The sequence below is a fragment of the Lithobates pipiens genome, unplaced genomic scaffold (assembly GCF_037356315.1).
Source record: "Lithobates pipiens isolate NorthernLeopardFrog02 unplaced genomic scaffold, aLitPip1_a1.2 Scaffold_25, whole genome shotgun sequence".
NCBI classification, from domain to species: Eukaryota; Metazoa; Chordata; class Amphibia; order Anura; family Ranidae; genus Lithobates; species Lithobates pipiens.
In genome coordinates this window covers 108,661,292-108,683,520 of record NW_027507787.1, presented here as the reverse complement: position 1 = coordinate 108,683,520, position 22,229 = coordinate 108,661,292, and the positions used below count along the sequence as shown (strand labels likewise).

The 22,229-nt window shown below is 48.7% G+C and overlaps 9 pseudogenes; all 9 read right to left on the bottom strand.

Moving 5' to 3' along the window:
• Positions 1–4,537: 4,537 nt before the first annotated feature.
• Positions 4,538–4,656, bottom strand: LOC143931738 (5S ribosomal RNA; annotated as a pseudogene).
• Positions 4,657–4,754: 98 nt separating this feature from the next.
• Positions 4,755–4,874, bottom strand: LOC143931963 (5S ribosomal RNA; annotated as a pseudogene).
• A 92-nt stretch (positions 4,875–4,966) lies between these two features.
• On the bottom strand, positions 4,967–5,085 carry LOC143931310 (5S ribosomal RNA; annotated as a pseudogene).
• Positions 5,086–10,397: 5,312 nt separating this feature from the next.
• LOC143931176 (5S ribosomal RNA) lies at positions 10,398–10,516 on the bottom strand (annotated as a pseudogene).
• Positions 10,517–10,616: 100 nt separating this feature from the next.
• LOC143931229 (5S ribosomal RNA) lies at positions 10,617–10,735 on the bottom strand (annotated as a pseudogene).
• Positions 10,736–11,054: 319 nt separating this feature from the next.
• LOC143932000 (5S ribosomal RNA) lies at positions 11,055–11,173 on the bottom strand (annotated as a pseudogene).
• Positions 11,174–14,999: 3,826 nt separating this feature from the next.
• On the bottom strand, positions 15,000–15,118 carry LOC143931988 (5S ribosomal RNA; annotated as a pseudogene).
• A 3,819-nt stretch (positions 15,119–18,937) lies between these two features.
• On the bottom strand, positions 18,938–19,056 carry LOC143931317 (5S ribosomal RNA; annotated as a pseudogene).
• A 2,303-nt stretch (positions 19,057–21,359) lies between these two features.
• On the bottom strand, positions 21,360–21,478 carry LOC143932333 (5S ribosomal RNA; annotated as a pseudogene).
• Positions 21,479–22,229: the final 751 nt, after the last annotated feature.

Below are 22,229 nucleotides of genomic sequence, written 5' to 3'. Positions count from 1 at the left end.
TTAGTGCAAGCCGAGGCGACCCCTCAGTGCTGACAGTTATATGCTCTACCTCTGTTTTGGTTATACTATTGTTTTTTGGTTATATGATGTTACTGATTGTCTTTTATTTGCATACCGGTATCAGACGTGACATTTACCACTGCCGAGACTGGGGGGACTAGGATTCGGGGGCTCCCTCTCCGACCTGTCTACCCACCAACCCAAGTAGGACAGCGCTTTAAACCCAGTGTACATCTGGTAAGCGCTATAGCATAATTGTGCTGTTTTAGTATACCCTTCCTGTACTGTTGAGTGCGGACAACCCTTAATTTCCCTCTCCCCCTGGGGTTGAGGTGCCCGGCCTCTTTTTCCCTTTACCTTTCCTTCCATTTGCCCTTCCTTTCTCCCCCTTAGTTCCCGCCATGCATTACCTACCCAAAACCTACCTTGGTTCAACTTTCTTTGCTTTTCTCTGACGTCCCCCTCCCCCTCCCCCTCCCCCTCCCCGAGGAGCGATGGCAGACTCAGTCAAGGTCACCTCTCTAAACGTTAAGGGACTGAACTCCCCTGAAAAACGGTGGATCCTCCTGTGAGAACTGAAGACTTCCTGTACTGATGTGGCCTTTATACAAGAAACACATTTTAAAAATACTAGCCTCCCCTTTCTATGGTCGAGATCCTTCCCTAAGGTCTACCACTCTACTAACCCCTCCTCTAAGACCAAGGGAGTCTCCATTCTGATCTCTAGCAGGCTCCCCTGGGTTCCCCAGGATTCTCTGGTGGACCCTGGGGGCCGATATCTTTTTCTTAGGGGCCACATTGGAGAGCGCCTTTTTACATTTGCCACTGTGTACGCTCCCAATGATCACCAAGACACGTTTCTCAGAACTACCCTGCACAGATTATGTGACTTTCGGGAGGGCCAGTTTATATTAGGTGGGGACTTTAATGTCCCCTTTCGCCATCGGTTGACACTTCTGCCTCTTGCTCCTCGCTCCTCATTTCCTCTAGAAAGCGGATTACTAAGTGTTTACTGAATGACCAATTAGTTGATGTCTGGCGTCTGCAACACTCTGGGGAAAGGGACTGCTCTTTTTGCTCTTCCCCTCACAAATCATACTTGAGGATAGACTTCTTCTTGATTCCACATGACCAACTGCACTTGGTGAGCTCTTCCTCCATCGGCCATATAACTTGGTCCGACCACGCTCCTGTAGCCCTTACCTACACCCTCTCTAGGAACCCATCACCTAGGTCTCTATTCTGGCACCTTAATGAGAGCCTTCTCCAGATACCGGAAGTTTTAGCAGATGTGACCAGGGAATTGGACCTTTATTTCCAAGAAAACTAAACGCAGGACTGTGACCCGGGGATAATTTGGGAGGCTCACAAGTCAGTACTCCGCAGGGTACTTATCAGGCACAGGGCGCGCATCAAACGAACACGGAAGGAACAGCTTGCTAATCTGTTTCGTGAACTTGCCTCTGTGGAAGCGAAACATAAACAAACCCCCTTACGGACCTTAGAGATTGAATTGGGGACACTCTGTACCCATATTGCTGACCTACTCCATTATAAAGCGAAAGCGGCACTCCAGTTTTGTCGTAAACTGACGTAGGAGTCAGGGGACAAATGCGGAAAAATCTTAGCCAGGTCGGTAAAGGAGTTGAAATCTGGCTCTTACATACCACAGTTGATAGATGAGAATGGCCAGAGGGCCTCTACCCCAACCCAAATAGCCGAAGTCTTTGAAAAATGTTACTCTGATCTCTACAACCTGCCCGATTCAGGGTCTGGACAGGACAATATAGACAGATATGTAACCGGTTCTGGTCTACCAACCCTCTCATCGGAATCACGGGAGTACTTGGAGGACCCGATCACACTGGAAGAAGTCCAGACGGCGGTGGGACCTCCGAAGGTGGGTAAGGCTCCGGGCCCTGACGGATATACCGCACAATAATTTAAGACCTTCCTCCCTATTCTCGGCCCGAGCTTGGTGAATTTATTTAATACTCTGAGCTCGAATGGGGATTTTCCTAAGGATACCCTTAGAGCCCACATCGCGTTGATACCTAAGGAGGGCCTATGTGGGAGCTACAGACCCATTTCCCTCCTAAATTCGGTCCTAAAACTATTCTCTAAAATCCTCGCCACGTGATTGGCACATCACTTGCAGTCCCTTATACATATTGACCAGTTAGGTTTTATTCCCACCAGGGAAGATAGGGACAACACCATAAAGGTGCTTGCCCTGATCCATAAAGCAAAGTCATCTGGGACCCCTTGTCTTTTCATGAGTACTGATGCTGAGAAGGCTTTTGATCGGGTCAAATGGACATTAATGTTCTCGGTCCTTCGCCATATAGGTCTGAGTGAACGGATGCTGGCATGGATAAGTAAGATATACTCACGCCCTTCAGCTCAAGTCAAAGCGAATGGGGTTCTCTCATCTCCCCTTGACATCAGGAATGTCATTGGAACCCTTTCTCTCCACAATTCGACAAAACTCAGACATAACGGGACTCTAAATGGGTACTATTGAGTGCAAGATATCTGCCTACGTGGATGACATGCTGTTCTCGCTGACGAATCCCAGAGTTTCCTTGCCAAATCTCCTTCGGGAATTCCAGATATACGGGATACTTCGTGAAATCAAAGGCCATGGGGGTTGCAGTCCCCCCGCAAACGTTAATAGACTTGCAGTCCAATTTTCGATTTAAATGGACCCATACAGCCCTTAAGTACTTAGGTACTTACATTCCACCGGACATCGCGCGTACGTTTATGTTGAACTTCCCCCCACCCCTTGTCACTAAGATCCGCAGTTTGCTTCACGGGTGGCATTCTGGCCTCCATTCCTGGTTCAGGAGATGCAATCTCATTAAAATGAACATACTCCCTAAATTTACTTATCTTTTCCAAGCTCTCCCGATCCAGATTCCAGTCCTGTTTTTTAAGCAAGCTCAATCCTTGCTCACTCAATTTAACTGGGCCCACAAAAATCCCAGACTTAAGCGGTCACAGCTGACATTGTCTAAACAACAGGGAGGGTTGGTTCTCCCTGACTTGCGACGCTACTACCTGGCCTCCCATCTGGGGCGTGTATTGGACTGGAATCGAAACAAACTTTCTAAGCTCACTCCCGTATTCCGCTAAGAAGCGCCATGTGGTGCCATAAGTATTTACCCACAGAATTTATGTCACATCCCACTATAGGGGTTTAGTTGAAAGTCAGTCACCTGATCGCTACCCAAAACACTCACATATTTGACTTCCCCCCTATTCCCTATACGTGGCCATCCAACCTTTGAACTGGGGACCCACTTAGAAATTCCAACCTAGACAATGCGTCTAAATTCGTCATTGATGGAAAATGGCCTTCTTTCTCAACCCTAACAGATCCGACAGGGCTTTTACAACTGCCTTTTTGGAGAGCGGTGCAACATTATTTTCTCCATTCCATCCCCCAATCCTCAAACGTTCGCCCGCCCTCAGACGGAGTTTGAGACTCTATGCAGGAGCGAAGGCCCTTTGGCCCACATTCTCTCTCAAACAGATTACCCACACTTAACCTGTCTGTCCAACTGGGAAAAGGACCTTAATTGCTCATTTTACCCAGCACAGAGACAACACATTATCACTTTGGCTCTCAAAATGTCGCTGTGCACGAAGATACAGGAGACTAATTTTAAACTTCTCACCAGGTGGTATTTGACACCATCAAAGCTGCAGAAATGTTTCCCCTCTTCCTCGAACATATGCTGGAGGTGTGGAGAAGAAGAGGGCACGTTGCTGCACATTTTTTGGTCCTGCCCCAGCTTGGTGGACTTCTGGACAGAGATCCGATGCATAACACAAAAATTCACAGACTTCTCCATCCAGGAAGAGGCTGCATTCTTTCTCTTGCACCATTCACAGATTCCCATTAAGAAGTACAAAAAAATCAATTTTACGGCATGTGATAAATGCGGCGAAATCCTGCATCCCTCTCACTGGCTTAGGAAAATAGGGGACATTAAAAAAAATGGAGGACTTGATCCTCACATCACAAGGTAAACAAGAATTTTTTAAACAAACCTGGGACATCTGGAATACCTTTATATTCTCGCTGGAAGGATGTCGCCTGCTATCGCCTTAGTGCTCTGAGCTTTCCTTGACTGGCCCCTTGGACAGTGGCTGCCATCGTGTCTCGTCCCCTCTTCTCCTTTTCTGATCTTTCAGCCCTTCTCTTTTCTGCCTTCCTCCCCTATCTCTCACCCCCTCCACCCCCTCTCTCTTTTGGAAAGAGTGGAAAATTGGGAATGACGGCCCCACACCCCCCTCTGGATGGAATATGCCGGAGGGACCTGGGGTTTGTGTGACCCTGGATCTTGGTACAGTACTTTATCCGTGCCTCGAATCATTGTGATTGATGGAAGGCAGACTCACAGTTGCGAATATACCTGTATCAAGTATTGTTCAGCTGCTTTTTGCTCTGTATTTCTCTGTTGCATTATGTACTCGGGGGACCGTCTTCCCCTATTTGGAGAAAAAATTATATTTGAAAAAAAAAAGAAGCCTACGACACCTGGTATTCCCAGGCGGTCTCCCATCCAGGCATTAACCAGGCCCGACCCTGCTTAACCTCCAAGATCAGACGAGATGGAACAGATTCAGGGTGATGTGGCCGTAGCCAATATCTTCAGGCACTCTCAACTCTCTTGACAAACACCAAGATGGTCACCTTGGAAACAAGCGGAAAAAAATAGGTCAACGGCAACAACATATAAAGAAGCCTACGGCATCTGGAAATCCCAGGCGGTCTCCCATCCAGGTACTAAACTGGTCCCAACCCTGCTTAGCCTCTGAAATCAGATGAGATTGGGCTCTTTCAGGGTGGTGTGGCCGTAGGAGATTTCTTCAGGCACTCTCAACCTTGACTAACGCCAATATGGTCACCTTGGGAAACAAACAAAAAAAAGTCAACGCCAACAACATGAGAAGAAGTCTACAGCACCTAGTATTCCCAGGTGGTCTCCCATCCAAGTATTAACAAGGCCCGACCCTGTTTAGTCTCTGAGATCAGACGAGATCTGGTGCTTTCAGGGTTATGTGGCCATAGGCGAGCTCTTCAGGCGCTCTCAACCCTCTTGACAAACACCAAGATGGTCACCTTGGAAAACAAAAAAAAAAAAAAAAACAAGTCAACGCCAACAACATAAAAAGAAGCCTTCAGCACCTAGTATTCCCAGGTGGTCTCCAATCCAGGTACTAGCAAGGCCCGACCCTGTTTAGCCTCTGAGATCAGAGGAGATCGGGCGCTTTCAGGCTTATGTGCCCATAGGCAATCTCTTTGGGCACTCTCAACCCTCTTGACAAATGCCAAGATAGTCACCTTGGGAAACAAGCGAAAAAAAAACAGGTCAATGTCAACAACATAAAAAGAAGACTACGGCACCTGGTATTCCAAAGCCATCTCCCATCCAGGGACTAACTAGGCCCAACCCTTCTTAGCCTCAGAGATGAGAAGAGATAGGGCTCTTTCAGGGTGATGCTGCTGTAAGCGAACTCTTTGGGCACTCTCAACCCTCTTGACAAATGCCAAGATGGTCACCTTGGGAAACAAGCGGAAAAAAAACAAAACGAATCAACGCCAACAACATAAAAAGAAGCCTACAATAACTGGTATTCCCAGGTGGTCTCCCATCCAGGTACTAACCAGGCCTGACTCTTCTTAGCCTCCAAGATCAGACGAGATTGGGTGCTTTCAGAGTGCTCGGACTCTTTCCCCATCACTAATGGGACGAGGCAGGGGTGCCCTCTGTCTCCCCTAATTTTTATTCTGACACTGGAACCACTTATGTGTCACGTTCGGAATGACCCGAATATTACTGGCATATCCAAACCCTCGGCACACCACAAAATTGCGGCGTACGCTGACGATCTAATTTTTTTCGTCTCCAATCCACACATTTCGCTTCCCAATATACTCGCGGCTCTCCGGCGATACGGCAGCCTATCAAAATATAAAATCAATTGCGCCAAGTCGGCTGTATTGAATATATCGGTCCCGGATGGTGAGGCCAAGAGGCTACGCTCCGCTTTTCCATTCTACTGAGCTGAAAAATCTATACGTTACCTGGGCGTTGACATCGCAGCGGATTTGGCGCAATTGTACCCGCTTAATTTTGTCCCTCTCCTGAATAGACTGAAATCTGATTTGGGAAACTGGCATGCTTTAACACTGACCTGGTTCGGGCGCTGTAATGCATTCAATATGACGGCCCTCCCGCGGATCTTATACTTGTTCCAGACATTACCGATCCGGCTACCCCCAATTTTTTTCAGACAACTGCAGGTGCTGCTCCGGGACTTTATTTGGGCGCGCAAACCGCCCAGAGCCCGTTTGCAATTGCTTGCCAGACCAAAGGACAAGGGGGGTCTGGGTCTCCCAGATCTGAGACAATACAACAGAGCGACTCTGCTAGCGAGAGTCGTTGATTGGCATTGTAATGGCCCACACAAGCAGTGGGTGGAGATGGAGATTGAGGATGGATCCATTCCCCTATTGACCTCCCCGTGGCTCCTGTCCTCCCTACCAAAAGACCTCAGAGATCACCCCGTAGTGGGAGCTACGTTGGCTGTTGTGCGGAGGTTGTTCCGCTGCACACACATTGCTCCCCTGCCGTCACCAATGACTCTGATTATAGGTAATCCAGACTTCCCACCGGGATTTACCAACAAGAAACTGCGACAGTTGACAGTGGTGGGGAAACAGGGTCTGGGAGAGGTGTGGCCCTCGGGAGGGCTCCCGACCACGCAAACTGTCGCCGAGCTTTCTGACCCTCCGCTTGACCTGTTTAATGCTTATCAACTTCGTCACTTTCTTCTGGCCATACAAAGGGCCCCCTACACTCCTAGAGACCTGACGCCCTATGAATCCATCTGTCACAAAATGGAACCTGTGCGACACACCCTCTCCCTCCTGTACAACCAATTAAGTAGTCAGGAGGAGGAGTCGACCCCACCATTTATCCACAAATGGGAGAGGGACTTTGGCATCACATTTACCCCACAACAGATAGGGAAGATCCTGACAATAGTACATAAAGCTTCCATCGCAAACCAATATCAAGAATCAGGATACAAGATAGTCTCACGCTGGTATAGAGTCCCATACCTTCTGAATAAAATGAATAGATCGATTCCGGATGTTTGTTGGAGGTGCAATTCAGATACGGGGACCATGGGACACATTTTCTGGGCATGCCCGGCCTTGAGGAACTTTTGGGTGGAGGTGACCGGGACGATAAAAACTCTCAGAAATGTAGATATCGCAGACAACCCAGCAGCGTGCCTTCTACACTTGACCGGACAGCCTGTTCGAAAATACAAAAAAACCCTCACGATGCAACTCCTGAACGCCACCCGGGCCGGCATTCCCACACTGTGGAGGCAGCCTCAGCCCCCATCCAAGGAGCTGTGGTATTCCAAAGTCAATCATATTCTCCGGATGGAAGATTTGACCGCCACCCTTCACAACACTGAAGAGGCATTTAGTGTTACATGGAGGCCCTGGAGGTATTTTACTGGTACTTGAGACTACATTCGGGAGGTGAGCAGCGCCCCTTTTTAGGCTTTTAGGCTCTTTCAGGGTGATTTGGCTGTAGGCACTCTCTTTGGGCACTCTGAAGCCTCTTGACAAGAGCCAAGATGGTCACCTTGGGAAACAAGCTAAAAAAAACAGGTCAAAGCCAACAACATAAAAAGAAGCCTACGGCATCCAGTATTCCCAGGCGATCTCCCAATCAAGACACTAACCAGACCAGATCCTTCTATGGCACCTGGTCTTCCTAGGCAGTCTCCCATCCAGGTACTAACTAGGCCTGACGCTGCTTAGCCTCTGAAATCAGACGAGATTGGGTGCTTTCAGGTTGATGTGGCCATAAGCGTTCTCTTCAAGACACGCCCAACCCTGTTGACAAACGCCAAGATGGTCGCCTTGAGAAACAAGCAAAAAAAACAGGTCAAAGCCAACAACATAAAAAGAAGCCTATGGGCTTACAGCGGACCTTAAAAGATGGGACCCACTAGCTCTGTCATGGTTCGGACGCTGTAATGTGTTGAAGATGAACGCGATGCCATGACTTCTGTATCTACTACAAGCCTTACCTATCAAAATACCCCAGACTTTATTTCAAGCGGTTCGCTCAATCTTTATCAAGTTCCTCTGGCGCGGAAAACATATGCGTATTGGTAGGGCAATGCTATTGCGACCGAAATTGCGGGGAGGTACTGGCTTCCCGGACCCTGCTCTATATTGCACAGCGACGCACATGACACCGGTTGACTGGTGCTGGTGTTCTGCCATATACTGTCCGGCCATGATATAGTGTCCGCGCCGTACTGCGCATGCGCAGTACGGAGCAGACGAAGATTCGGAAAATCTCCGAAGCTGAACGGCGCCTGCGCGGTGAGTGGAGGTGGTAGCCCCACCATCCAAACGGACATAGGGATGTGAATATTAGAGGGCCCCTCGCAGGCGAGCTTTGCTTCCACGCTTCGGGCTTGGCCTCGCTGCGCTCGGCTCTTTTATATTCTTACTCTATGTCCACTTGGATAGTGGGGATAGAACCTGGACTCAGTGCGCAGGCGCCGTTCATGCTCGCCAATTTTCGGAATCTGTGTTGCTGTGTACTGCGCATGCGCAGTACACAGCGGACACTATCCGATGGGGGACCATATGTGATAAGACACCGGCATGGGGAACTGAAGCTATGGGTCAAGCTAGAGCAGGAGATGGCGCGGGTTCCACTGGCTGGTCTGCCTTGGGCGGGGAGGCCATTGGAGCCCTGTGTGACTACTCACCCGTTAACTGGCCCCTCGCTCGCCGAGATGGATAGTTTTTTTCACCTTTCCCACCTGACTAACTTCCCTTCTCCTATGACCCCAATTATTGGACATCCTAGATTCCCTCCGGGCCTGTCTGACCAGGCCTTTACCAGGCAAGCCCCGAAAGGGCTTCTGAGAGCAGCCCTAATTCCTGGACCCACGGGCTTGAATCCCATGGGGACCATACTGCTAGAGCAAGTACCTGTTGCATTGGATAGCTGGAGAGCTAGACGGCTAATCCATTTCCTCGGATCACTACCTAACCATTCGTTCTTCTCTAGACAATTCCACCCCTTCGAGGAACTTTGCCTGGATGATGGCCCAATTCGTGGTTCCCTCTCTAGGTCCTACCAAATCCTGACAGACGCACAATCCTCCACGGATCCACCCTTCCTAGCTAAATGGAAAAGGGACTTACAAACTACATTCTCCAAACCACAGAAGGACAGAATACTCTTTTTCGCCCATAAGTCGTCACTCTGCAGTAAATATCAGGAGATCTCATATAAGCTGATCACACGCTGGTATCGTACACCGGTGGTGTTGGCCAAAATATTCCCCGGTCAATCTGACCGCTGCTGTCACTGTGGGCAACAGGCTGGCACCATTCTCCACATTTTCTGGGAATGCCCTAAATTACAAACATTCTGGCAGCCTGTCCTGAGACTCATCCACAAGTTCACAGACGTTTCCTTAGCCAATGATCCCGCAGCAGTTCTTCTCAATCTAACTCCTATGTCGAGAAAGCGTTATCATAAGTCCTTACTTAAACATCTCCTCAATGCAGCTAGGGCCTGCATCCCAAGTCAGTGGAAAGAGCAATCTGCTCCAATGGTGACCCAGTGGTTCGCAAGGGTAAATGATATTGAACAAATGGAAGACCTGACTGCCACAATGAGGGATAAAACGGAGGAGCATGGGAACAGATGGTTCTACTGGACCCAGTTTCGCTTTTCGGAAGAATACCTCCGCGAGACATAGTAAGCTCATGGTGATCGTTGGAGATCGCTGTTCCAAGCGTTGGACAGCTGATGAGCTGGTGAGCCAAGGGCGTCTCTTGCTCCCTGGGAGGGGTGGGGACCCCACCCTATCCACTATACCCACGACACCCCCCTTGCCCCTTCTTTTCCTTTTCTGCCATTTCCTTCCCCAATCTTCTCTTTCCCCTTCTCCCTCCTTTCAGTTCTACTATTTCCCTTCTTAACTCAAAAAAGGGAAAAGAAAATGTATTTGTTCCGACCCCATTTGACTACTACACAATACTCTTCCCCTATCTATGGATATCTAAACTCTTCGAGGGTAGCAGGGCTAGTATCAATAATATTTTAAGTGGTAGAGGATCCCAACGAGATGGAGCTTTAATCTCATCTTGATATGACCACAAAGCTGTACACGTGCTATTCTCCTCGGACTTCTTACCATTGGCTCTGATATCCATGCAATATGATCGTTTGTTTGTAACTATTTGTATCACACATTCTGTGAAGTTGCCTTTGCATTGTATGTCGCATACTACTAAATAAAAAATAAATAAATAAAAAAAAAGCCTATGGCACCTGGTATTCCCAGGCGGTCTCCCATCCAGGTACTAACCAGGCCCGACACTGTTTAGCATCCGAGATCAGACGAGATTGGGCGCTTTCAGGGTTATGGGGCCGTAGGTGATCTCTTCGGGCACTCTCAACCCTCTTAACAAACGCCAAGATGGTCACCTTGGGAAACAAGTGAAAAAAAAACAGGACAAGGCCAACAACATAAAAAGAAGCCTACAGCACCTAGTATTCCCAGGTGGTCTCCAATCCCGGTACTAGCAAGGCCCAACCCTGTTTAGCTTCTGAGATCAGAGGAGATCGGGCGCTTTCAGGGTTATGTGCCCATAGGCAATCTCTTTGGGCATTCTCAACCCTCTTGACAAATGCCAAGATAGTCACCTTGAGATACAAGCGAAAAAAAACAGGTCAATGTCAACAACATAAAAAGAAGAATACGGCACCTGGTATTCCAACGCCATCTCCCATCCAGGTACTAACTAGGCCCAACCCTTCTTAGCCTCAGAGAAGAGAAGAGATAGGGCTCTTTCAGGGTGATGCTGCTGTAAGCGATCTCTTTGGGCACTCTCAACCCTCTTGACAAATGCCAAGATGGTCACCTTGGGAAACAAGCAAAAAAAAAAACGAATCAACGCCAACAACATAAAAAGAAGCCTACAATAACTGGTATTCCCAGGTGGTCTCCCATCCAGGTACTAACCAGGCCCGACTCTTCTTAGCCTCCAAGATCAGACGAGATTGGGTGCTTTCAGAGTGATGTGGCCATAGGCAATCTCTTCAGGCACTCTCAACCCTCTTGAGAAACACCAAGATGGTCACTTTGGGAAACAAGCGAAAAAAAAACAGGTCAACGCCAACAAAATAAAAAGAAGTCTACGACACCTGGTATTCCCGGGCGGTCTTCCATCCAGGTACTAAACAAGGCCCTACTCTTCTTAGCCTCCAACATCAAACGAGATCAGGTGCTTTCAGGGTGATGTGCCCGTAGGCAATCTCTTCAGGCACTTTCAACCCTCTTGACAAACGCCAAGATGGTCACCTTGGGAAACAAGCAAAAAAAATAAAAATAAGTCGGAAGCTAGAGACAATACGGCCCGAGTCCTCAATTTAATCCATGCGGCGCATGTACAGGGAAGGCCCTTGCTTATGTTGTCAACGGACGCGGAGAAGGCCTTTGACAGGGTGGCCTGGCACTTTATGCAGGCCACCCTGGAACATATAGGTCTTGGCCCCAACATGATGATGTCGCTTTACTCCACACAGTCGGCAGCGGTACGGGTGAACGAGTGCTGCTCGGACTCTTTCCCCATCACTAATGGGATGAGGCAGGGGTGCCATCTGTCTCCCCTAATTTTTATTCTGACACTGGAACCACTTATGTGTCACGTTCGGAATGACCCGAATATTACTGGCATATCCAAACCCTCGGCACACCACAAAATTGCGGCGTACGCTGATGTTATAATTTTTTCCGTCTCCAATCCACACATTTTGCTTCCCAATATACTTGCGTCTCTCCAGTGATACGGCAGCCTATCAAACTATAAAATCAATTGCGCCAAGTCAGCTGTATTGAATATATCGGTCCCGGATGGTGAGGCCAAGAGGCTCCACTCCGCTTTTCCATTCTACTGGGCTGAATATACGTTATCTATACGTTACCTGGGCGTTGACATCGCAGCTGATTTAGCGCAATTGTACCCGCTTAATTTTGTCCCTCTCCTGAATAGACTGAAATCTGATTTGGGAAACTGGCATGCTTTAACACTGACCTGGTTCGGGCGCTGTAATGCATTCAAAATGACGGCCCTCCCGCAGATCTTATACATGTTCCAGACATTACCGATCCGGTTACCCCCAATTTTTTTCAGACAACTGCAGGTGCTGCTCCGGGACTTTATTTGGGCGTGCAAACCGCCCAGAGCCCGTTTGCAATTGCTTGCCAGACCAAAGGACAAGGGGGGTCTGGGTCTCCCAGATCTCAGACAATACTACAGAGTGACTCTGCTAGCGAGAGTCGTTGATTGGCATTGTAATGGCCCACACAAGCAGTGGGTGGAGATGGAGATTGAGGATGGATCCATTCCCCTATTGACCTCCCCGTGGCTCCTGTCCTCCCTACCAAAAGACCTCAGAGGTCACCCCGTAGTGGGAGCTACGTTGGCTGTTGTGCGGAGGTTGTTCCGCTGCACACACATTGCTCCCCTGCCATCACCAATGACTCCGGTTATAGGTAATCCAGACTTCCCACCGGGATTTACCAACAAGAAACCGCGACAGTTGACAGTGGTGGGGAAACAGGGTCTGGGAGAGGTGTGGCCCTCGGGAGGGCTCCCGACCACGCAAACTGTCGCCGAGCTTTCTGACCCTCTGCTTGACTTGTTTAGTGCTTATCAACTTCGTCACTTTCTTCTGGCCATACAAAGGGCCCCCTACACTCCTAGAGACCTGACACCCTATGAATCCATCTGTCACAAAAGGGAACCTGTGCGACACACCCTCTCCCTCCTGTACAACCTATTGAGTAGTCAGGAGGAGGAGTCGACCCCCACCATTTATCCACAAATGGGAGAGGGACTTAGGCATCACATTTACCCCACAACAGATAGGGAAGATCCTGACCTTAGTACATAAAGCTTCCATCGCAAACCAATATCAAGAATAAGGATACAAGATAGTCTCACGCTGGTATAGAGTCCCATACCTTCTGAATAAAATGAATAGATCGATCCCGGATGTTTGTTGGAGGTGCAATTCAGATACGGGGACCATGGGACACATTTTCTGGGCATGCCCGGCCTTGAGGAACTTTTGGGTGGAGGTGACCGGGACGATAAAAAAACTCTCAGAAATGTAGATATCGCAGACAACCCAGCAGCGTGCCTTCTACACTTGACCAAACAGCCTGTTCGAAAATACAAAAAAACCCTCACGATGCAACTCCTGAACGCCGCCCGGGCCTGCATTCCCACACTGTGGAGGCAGCCTCAGCCCCCATCCAAGGTGCTGTGGTATTCCAAAGTCAATCATATTCTCCGGATGGAAGAATTGACCGCCACCCTTCACAACACTGAAGAGGCATTTAGTGTTACATGGAGGCCCTGGAGGTATTTTACTGGTAATTGAGACTACATTCGGGAGGTGAGCAGCGCCCCTGTCCCAGAAAAAGACTGAACATCTAACGTTTACCTACGTAGGCCATGTCTGCCCTGGGTGGCATTCCCCCCCCCCTCCCTTTTTGTCTTTATTTTTCCTTTTTTTCCCCGCCGCCATCCCCCCCCCCCCTCCTCTCTCTCCGTCTTTGCACTCTTTTCTTCCCCCGTCCTCCCTTTTGACTATGCCTTGTCTCCTTACTAGCCTTTGGGACCCAGAAGAACCCCAGGGTTCTGGACACGACTGGCTCATATTTTACTCTGGTTCACATAGGTCATGATAAGCTGGCTCGCGGTGGTCCCAGTTGTTCTCCATGATTACATTTGTCCGAACGGAGCTGCATTAGTTATACTGTACTACATGTCGGAGGTGGGGTTTCTCTCTTTTCTGCATGAAACTCTAGGACTCCCCTCTGAGAACCCAGAGTTATTTGGCTGCCTATTTTTTGTTACCATGTAATTGTGACCCTGGGTCATGCTGTATAGTTGACTGTTATATTTATGTTGTTCTACTTATACTTAATAAAAGAATAAAACAAAAAATAAGTCAATGCCAACAACTTAAAAAAAAGCCTATGGCATCGAGAAATCCCAGGCGGTCTCCCATCCAGGTACTAACCAGGTCCCAACCCTGCTTAGCCTTTGAGATCAAATGAGATTTGGCTCTTTCAGGCTGATGCAGCCATAGTAGATTTTTTCAGGCATGCTCAACCCTCTTGACAAACGCCAAGATGGTCACCTTGGGAAACAAACAAAAAAAACAAGTCAAGGCCAACAACATAGAAAGAAGCCTACCGCACCGAGTATTTCCAGGCGGTCTCCCATCCAGGTATTAACAAGGCACGACCCTTTCTAGCCTCTGAGATCAGCGGAGATTGGGCGCTTTCAGGGTGATGTGCCCATAGGCAATCTCTTTGGGCACTCTCATCCCTCTCGAAAAATGCCAAGATAGTCACCCTGGGAAACAAGCGAAAAAAAACAGGTCAACGCCAACAACATAAAAAGAAGAATACGGCACCTGGTATTCCAAGGCCGTCTCCCATTCAAGTACTAACTAGGCCCAACCCTTCTTAGCCTCTGAGATCAGAAGAGATAGGGTGCTTTCAGGGTGATGCGGCTGTAAGCGATCTCTTTGGGCACTCTCAACCCTCTTGACAAATGCTAAGATAGTCACCTTGAGATACAAGCGAAAAAAAACAGGTCAATGTCAACAACATAAAAAGAAGAATACGGCACCTGGTATTCCAACGCCATCTCCCATCCAGGTACTAACTAGGCCCAACCCTTCTTAGCCTCAGAGAAGAGAAGAGATAGGGCTCTTTCAGGGTGATGCTGCTGTAAGCGATCTCTTTGGGCACTCTCAACCCTCTTGACAAATGCCAAGATGGTCACCTTGGGAAACAAGCAAAAAAAAAAACGAATCAACGCCAACACCATAAAAAGAAGCCTACAATAACTGGTATTCCCAGGTGGTCTCCCATCCAGGTACTAACCAGGCCCGACTCTTCTTAGCCTCCAAGATCAGACGAGATTGGGTGCTTTCAGAGTGATGTGGCCATAGGCAATCTCTTCAGGCACTCTCAACCCTCTTGAGAAACACCAAGATGGTCACTTTGGGAAACAAGCGAAAAAAAAACAGGTCAACGCCAACAAAATAAAAAGAAGTCTACGACACCTGGTATTCCCAGGCGGTCTTCCATCCAGGTACTAAACAAGGCCCTACTCTTCTTAGCCTCCAACATCAAACGAGATCAGGTGCTTTCAGGGTGATGTGCCCGTAGGCAATCTCTTCAGGCACTTTCAACCCTCTTGACAAACGCCAAGATGGTCACCTTGGGAAACAAGCAAAAAAAATAAAAATAAGTCGGAAGCTAGAGACAATACGGCCCGAGTCCTCAATTTAATCCATGCGGCGCATGTACAGGGAAGGCCCTTGCTTATGTTGTCAACGGACGCGGAGAAGGCCTTTGACAGGGTGGCCTGGCACTTTATGCAGGCCACCCTGGAACATATAGGTCTTGGCCCCAACATGATGATGTCGCTTTACTCCACACAGTCGGCAGCGGTACGGGTGAACGAGTGCTGCTCGGACTCTTTCCCCATCACTAATGGGATGAGGCAGGGGTGCCATCTGTCTCCCCTAATTTTTATTCTGACACTGGAACCACTTATGTGTCACGTTCGGAATGACCCGAATATTACTGGCATATCCAAACCCTCGGCACACCACAAAATTGCGGCGTACGCTGATGTTATAATTTTTTCCGTCTCCAATCCACACATTTTGCTTCCCAATATACTTGCGTCTCTCCAGTGATACGGCAGCCTATCAAACTATAAAATCAATTGCGCCAAGTCAGCTGTATTGAATATATCGGTCCCGGATGGTGAGGCCAAGAGGCTCCACTCCGCTTTTCCATTCTACTGGGCTGAATATACGTTATCTATACGTTACCTGGGCGTTGACATCGCAGCTGATTTAGCGCAATTGTACCCGCTTAATTTTGTCCCTCTCCTGAATAGACTGAAATCTGATTTGGGAAACTGGCATGCTTTAACACTGACCTGGTTCGGGCGCTGTAATGCATTCAAAATGACGGCCCTCCCGCAGATCTTATACATGTTCCAGACATTACCGATCCGGTTACCCCCAAATTTTTTCAGACAACTGCAGGTGCTGCACCGGGACTTTATTTGGGCGTGCAAACCGCCCAGAGCCCGTTTGCAATTGCTTGCCAGACCAAAGGACAAGGGGGGTCTGGGTCTCCCAGATCTCAGACAATACTACAGAGTGACTCTGCTAGCGAGAGTCGTTGATTGGCATTGTAATGGCCCACACAAGCAGTGGGTGGAGATGGAGATTGAGGATGGATCCATTCCCCTATTGACCTCCCCGTGGCTCCTGTCCTCCCTACCAAAAGACCTCAGAGGTCACCCCGTAGTGGGAGCTACGTTGGCTGTTGTGCGGAGGTTGTTCCGCTGCACACACATTGCTCCCCTGCCATCACCAATGACTCCGGTTATAGGTAATCCAGACTTCCCACCGGGATTTACCAACAAGAAACCGCGACAGTTGACAGTGGTGGGGAAACAGCGTCTGGGAGAGGTGTGGCCCTCGGGAGGGCTCCCGACCACGCAAACTGTCGCCGAGCTTTCTGACCCTCTGCTTGACTTGTTTAGTGCTTATCAACTTCGTCACTTTCTTCTGGCCATACAAAGGGCCCCCTACACTCCTAGAGACCTGACACCCTATGAATCCATCTGTCACAAAAGGGAACCTGTGCGACACACCCTCTCCCTCCTGTACAACCTATTGAGTAGTCAGGAGGAGGAGTCGACCCCCACCATTTATCCACAAATGGGAGAGGGACTTAGGCATCACATTTACCCCACAACAGATAGGGAAGATCCTGACCTTAGTACATAAAGCTTCCATCGCAAACCAATATCAAGAATAAGGATACAAGATAGTCTCACGCTGGTATAGAGTCCCATACCTTCTGAATAAAATGAATAGATCGATCCCGGATGTTTGTTGGAGGTGCAATTCAGATACGGGGACCATGGGACACATTTTCTGGGCATGCCCGGCCTTGAGGAACTTTTGGGTGGAGGTGACCGGGACGATAAAAAAACTCTCAGAAATGTAGATATCGCAGACAACCCAGCAGCGTGCCTTCTACACTTGACCAAACAGCCTGTTCGAAAATACAAAAAAACCCTCACGATGCAACTCCTGAACGCCGCCCGGGCCTGCATTCCCACACTGTGGAGGCAGCCTCAGCCCCCATCCAAGGTGCTGTGGTATTCCAAAGTCAATCATATTCTCCGGATGGAAGAATTGACCGCCACCCTTCACAACACTGAAGAGGCATTTAGTGTTACATGGAGGCCCTGGAGGTATTTTACTGGTAATTGAGACTACATTCGGGAGGTGAGCAGCGCCCCTGTCCCAGAAAAAGACTGAACATCTAACGTTTACCTACGTAGGCCATGTCTGCCCTGGGTGGCATTCCCCCCCCCTCCCTTTTTGTCTTTATTTTTCCTTTTTTTCCCCGCCGCCATCCCCCCCCCTCCTCTCTCTCCGTCTTTGCACTCTTTTCTTCCCCCGTCCTCCCTTTTGACTATGCCTTGTCTCCTTACTAGCCTTTGGGGCCCAGAAGAACCCCAGGGTTCTGGACACGACCGGCTCATATTTTACTCTGGTTCACATAGGTCATGATAAGCTGGCTCGCGGTGGTCCCAGTTGTTCTCCATGATTACATTTGTCCGAACGGAGCTGCATTAGTTATACTGTACTACATGTCGGAGGTGGGGTTTCTCTCTTTTCTGCATGAAACTCTAGGACTCCCCTCTGAGAACCCAGAGTTATTTGGCTGCCTATTTTTTGTTACCATGTAATTGTGACCCTGGGTCATGCTGTATAGTTGACTGTTATATTTATGTTGTTCTACTTATACTTAATAAAAGAATAAAACAAAAAATAAGTCAATGCCAACAACTTAAAAAAAAGCCTATGGCATCGAGAAATCCCAGGCGGTCTCCCATCCAGGTACTAACCAGGTCCCAACCCTGCTTAGCCTTTGAGATCAAATGAGATTTGGCTCTTTCAGGCTGATGCAGCCATAGTAGATTTTTTCAGGCATGCTCAACCCTCTTGACAAACGCCAAGATGGTCACCTTGGGAAACAAACAAAAAAAACAAGTCAAGGCCAACAACATAGAAAGAAGCCTACCGCACCGAGTATTTCCAGGCGGTCTCCCATCCAGGTATTAACAAGGCACGACCCTTTCTAGCCTCTGAGATCAGCGGAGATTGGGCGCTTTCAGGGTGATGTGCCCATAGGCAATCTCTTTGGGCACTCTCATCCCTCTCGAAAAATGCCAAGATAGTCACCCTGGGAAACAAGCGAAAAAAAACAGGTCAACGCCAACAACATAAAAAGAAGAATACGGCACCTGGTATTCCAAGGCCGTCTCCCATTCAAGTACTAACTAGGCCCAACCCTTCTTAGCCTCTGAGATCAGAAGAGATAGGGTGCTTTCAGGGTGATGCGGCTGTAAGCGATCTCTTTAGGCACTCTCAACCCTCTTGACAAATGCCAAGATGATCACTTTGGGAAACAAGCGAAAAAAACAGGTCAACACCAACAACATAAAAATAAGCCTGTGGCATCTGGAAAACCCAGGCGGTCTCCCATCCAGGTACAAACCAGGCCCAACCCTGCTTAGCCTCTGAGACCAAACGAGATTGGGCGCTTTCAGGGTGTTGTGCTCCTAGGCAATTTCTTTGTGCACTCTCAACCCTCTTGACACATGCCAAGATGGTCACCTTGGGAAACAAGGGGAAAAAAACAGGTCAACGCCGACAACACAATGAGAAGCCTACGGCACCTGGTATTCCCAAGCTGTCTCCCATCCAGGTACTAACCAGGCCCATCGCTGCTTAGCCTCTGAGATCAGATGAGATTGGGCTGTTTCAGGGTGATTTGGCCGTAGGCACTCTCTTTGGGCACTCTGAAGCCTCTTGACAAAGGCCAAGATGGTCACCTTGGGAAACAAGCTAAAAAAAACAGGTCAAAGCCAACAACATAAAAATAAGCCAAGAAGAAAACATATGCGTATTGGTAGGGCAATGCTATTGTGACCGAAATTGCGGAGAGGTATTGGCTTCCCGGACCCTGCTCTATATTACACAGCGACGCACATGAAACCGGTGGTTGACTGGTGCCGGTGTTCTGCCATATACTGTCCGGCCATGATATAGTGTCTGCGCCGTACTGCGCATGCGCACTACGGAGCAGACGAAGCTTCGGAAAATCTCTGAAGCTGAACGGCACCTGCGCGGTGAGTGGAGGTGGTAGCCCCACCATCCAAACGGACATAGGGTTGTGAATATTAGAGGGCCCCTCGCAGGCGAGCTTTGCTCGCCACGCTTCGGGCTCAGCCTCGCTGCGCTCGGCTCTTTTATATTCTTACTCTATGTCCACTTGGATAGTAGGGATAGAACCTGGACTCAGTGCGCAGGCGCCGTTCATGCTCGGCAATTTTCAGAATCTGTGTTGCTGTGTACTGCACATGCGCAGTACACAGCGGACACTATGCGATGGGGGACCATATGTGATAAGACACCGGCATGGGGAACTGAAGCTATGGGTCAAGCTAGAGCAGGAGATGGCGTGGGTTCCACTGGCTGGTCTGCCTTGGGCGGGGAGGCCATTGGAGCCCTGTGTGACTACTCACCCGTTAATTGGCCCCTCGCTCGCCGAGATGGATAGTTTTTTTCACCTTTCCCACCTGACTAACTTCCCTTCTCCTATGACCCCAATTATTGGACATCCTAGATTCCCTCCGGGCCTGTCTGACCAGGCCTTTACCAGGCAAGCCCCGAAAGGGCTTCTGAAGAGCAGCCCTATTTCTTGGACCCACGGGCTTGATTCCCATGGGGACCATACTGCTAGAGCAAGTACCTGTTGCAATGGATAGCTGGAGAGCTAGACAGCTAATCCATTTCCTCGGATCACTACCTAACCATTCGTTCTTCTCTAGACAATTCCACCCCTTCGAGGAACTTTGCCTGGATGATGGCCCAATTCGTGGTTCCCTCTCTAGGTCCTACCAAATCCTGACAGACGCACAATCCTCCACGGATCCACCCTTCCTAGCTAAATGGAAAAGGGACTTACAAACTACATTCTCCAAACCACAGAAGGACAGAATACTCTTTTTCGCCCATAAGTCGTCACTCTGCAGTAAATATCAGGAGATCTCATATAAGCTGATCACACGCTGGTATCGTACACCGGTGGTGTTGGCCAAAATATTCCCAGGTCAATCTGACCGCTGCTGTCACTGTGAGCAACAGGCTGGCACCATTCTCCACATTTTTTGGGAATGCCCTAAATTACAAACATTCTGGCAGCCTGTCCTGAGACTCATCCACAAGTTCACAGACATTTCCTTAGCCAATGATCCCGCAGCAGTTCTTCTCAATCTAACTCCTATGTCGAGAAAGCGTTATCATAAGTCCTTACTTAAACATCTCCTCAATGCTAGCTGGGCCTGCATCCCAAGTCAGTGGAAAGAGCAATCTGCTCCAATGGTGACCCAGTGGTTCGCAAGGGTAAATGATATTGAACGAATGGAAGACCTGACTGCCACAATGAGGGATAAAACGGAGGAGCATGGGAACAGATGGTTCTACTGGACCCAGTTTCGCTTTTCGGAAGAATACCTCCGCGAGACATAGTAAGCTCATGGTGATCGTTGGAAATCGCTGTTCCAAACGTTGGACAGCTGATGAGCTGGTGAGCCGAGGGCGTCTCTTGCTCCCTGGGAGGGGTGGGGTCCCACCCTATCCACTCTACCCACGACACCCCCTTACCCCTTCTTTTCCTTTTCTGCCATTTCCTTCCCCAATCTTCTCTTTCCCCTTCTCCCTCCTTTCAGTTCTACTATTTCCCTTCTTAACTCAAAAAAGGAAAAGAAAATGTATTTGTTCCGACCCCATTTGACTACTACACAATACTCTTCCCCTATCTATGGATATCTAAACTCTTCGAGGGTAGCAGGGCTAGTATCAATAATATTTTAAGTGGTAGAGGATCCCAACGAGATGGAGCTTTAATCTCATCTTCATATGACCGCAAAGCTGTACACGTGCTATTCTCCTCGAACTTCTTACCATTGGCTCTGATATCCATGCAATATGATCGTTTGTTTGTAACTATTTGTATCACACATTCTGTGAAGTTGCCTTTGCATTGTATGTCGCATACTACTAAATAAAAAAAAGAAAAAAAAAAGCCTATGGCACCTGGTATTCCCAGGCGGTCTCCCATCCAGGTACTAACCAGGCCCGACACTGTTTAGCATCCAAGATCAGACGAGATTGGGTGCTTTCAGGGTGATGGGGCCATAGGTGATCTCTTCGGGCACTCTCAACCCTCTTGACAAACGCCAAGATGGTCACCTTGGGAAACAAGTGAAAAAAAAAAAACAGGTCAATGTCAACAACATAAAAAGAAGAATACGGCACCTGGTATTCCAACGCCATCTCCCATCCAGGTACTAACTAGGCCCAACCCTTCTTAGCCTCAGAGAAGAGAAGAGATAGGGCTCTTTCAGGGTGATGCTGCTGTAAGCGATCTCTTTGGGCACTCTCAACCCTCTTGACAAATGTCAAGATGGTCACCTTGGGAAACAAGCAAAAAAAAAAACCGAATCAACGCCAACAACATAAAAAGAAGCCTACAGGTACTAACCAGGCCCGACTCGTCTTAGCCTCCAAGATCAGACGAGATTGGGTGCTTTCAGAGTGATGTGGCCATAGGCAATCTCTTCAGGCACTCTCAACCCGCTTTACTCCACGCCGCCGGCAGCGGTACGAGTGAACGAGTGGTGCTCGGACTCTTTCCCCATAACTAATGGGACGAGGCAGGGGTGCCCTCTGTCTCCCCTCATTTTTATTCTGACACTGGAACCACTTATGTGTCACGTTCGGAATGACCCGAATATTACTGGCATATCCAAACCCTCGGCACACCACACCACAAAATTGCGGCGTACGCTGACGATCTAATTTTTTCCGTCTCCAATCCACACATTTTGCTTCCCAATATACTTGCGTCTCTACAGCGATACGGCAGCCTATCAAACTATAAAATCAATTGCG